At 43.2% G+C, this 1,729-nt stretch overlaps 1 non-coding gene across 1 annotated transcript; it reads left to right on the top strand.

Annotated features, from left to right (window-relative positions):
* Window positions 1–1,249: 1,249 nt before the first annotated feature.
* Window positions 1,250–1,356, top strand: LOC141567041 (U6 spliceosomal RNA). Its single transcript, XR_012489438.1, has one exon. It is a non-coding gene; the product is annotated as a U6 spliceosomal RNA (small nuclear RNA).
* The last annotated feature ends 373 nt before the right edge of the window (window positions 1,357–1,729 follow it).

Raw genomic sequence — 1,729 nt, forward strand, 5'->3', positions numbered from 1 at the left:
GGTGTTCTCTGGGCATTTAGGGTAGGGGTGTTGGCCACAGGCTTGGCACTGTCACAAGAACTGAATCTGAACTAACTTTGTGAACTCCACCCAGTCTACCATGATGACTCCCTGGGACCCTGCCCCACCCAACTCAGGTGGCATCGCCAGGGGCACTGTCAGCACCAAGACAAAGAGTCCAGCCCTGTGCACCTAAGGAGGCCATTTCAGGGGCTGAAACTTACAGGCAGCTAGCAGGTGGCAACATGCCTAGGTGGGCCCTGGGCCTGTTCCTAAGCTGCCCCAGGCCTGATACTGGTGGCAGCCAGCCTAAATTCACAGTGAAGCCACCTCAACATGCTTCCAGGTCCAACATAGGCAGCAATCACCCACATATAGCTTTGCAGCTCCTACAAGGTAGCCTTGGCCCAGTCACAGGCAAGGCTGAACTTTGCCTGCACAGGAGCCCTTCCCAAGAGACACCAGAAACAACACACCCAGAGGCTGACTTCAGACCAGAGCAGAATCCCACCTGATTAGGCCACAAGCAGCACACCCAAAGGGTGGTTTCAGCAGGCACAAGAGCCTCCTGGGACAAATTCCTCTCTGAGGGGTCAGTCCCCATGGAGTAGCTCATACACTGTGAGCATAGGCAATCCTCAAAACCAGTCAGCCTGAGAGTTAATCCCACCCACTGTTGTGCCAAAAGCAATCAAGGCCCAACTACAACAGGAAGACACATACAACTCACACAAAAGACACTTGTAGAACTCACAGCACAGGTGATCAGGGAGACTGCGACACAGGATAACACAGGACAACTCAGGACAACTCCTATAGAAGTCCATCTGGCAAAGACTGAGAAACATCAGAGAGCTATTTAATACATAGAAATGAACACAGAGAGGCAACGAAAATGAGGAAACAACAAAAAAATATTTCAAATAAAAGAACAGGAGAAAAGTTCAGAAAAAGAACTAAATGAACATATCAGAGATAGAGTTTAAAACACTAGTGATAAGAATGCTTAAGAAACTTAGTAAGAACTTCTAGAAAGAATCATTATGCATAAAGAAGGACATAGAAACCGTAAAAAAGAACCAATCAGAAATAAAGAATACAATAACTGAAATGAAGAATACACTAAAAGGAATCAACAGTACATTAGATGAAGCAGAGGATCAAATCAGTGATTTAGAAAACAAAGTAACAGAAAACACCCAATCGGAACAGTAAAAAGTAAAAATAATTAAAAAAAAAAAGAAGATAGGTGCTCATTTCGGTAGCACATTTACTAAAATTGGAACGATACAGAGAAGATTAGCATGGCCCCTGCACAAGGATGACACACAAATTTGTGAAGCGTTCTATATTTTTTGAAATCTTACCATTTGCAACGATATGGATGGACCTAGAGAATATTATGATAAGTGAAAAAAGTCAGACAGAGAAAGACAAATACCATATGATCTCACTTATGTGGAGTCTAAAGAATAGAATACATGAACAAACTAATAAGAAACAGTCTCAGAGATATAGAGAAAAACTGAGGGTTGCTAGATGGAAGGGGAGTGGGGATGAGGGAGAAAGTGAGGGGATTAGAAAGCACAAATTGGTAACCACAAGATTGCCACAAGGATACAAATGACAGGGAATATAATCAATAAAGTTGTAAAGATTTTGTAGGATATCTGATGGACACTTGTCTTATTAGGGAGACCACTTCAGGGACAGTACAGATACCTGACCA

The sequence above is a fragment of the Rhinolophus sinicus genome, linkage group LG09 (genome assembly GCF_036562045.2).
Source record: "Rhinolophus sinicus isolate RSC01 linkage group LG09, ASM3656204v1, whole genome shotgun sequence".
Classification (NCBI taxonomy): domain Eukaryota; kingdom Metazoa; phylum Chordata; class Mammalia; order Chiroptera; family Rhinolophidae; genus Rhinolophus; species Rhinolophus sinicus.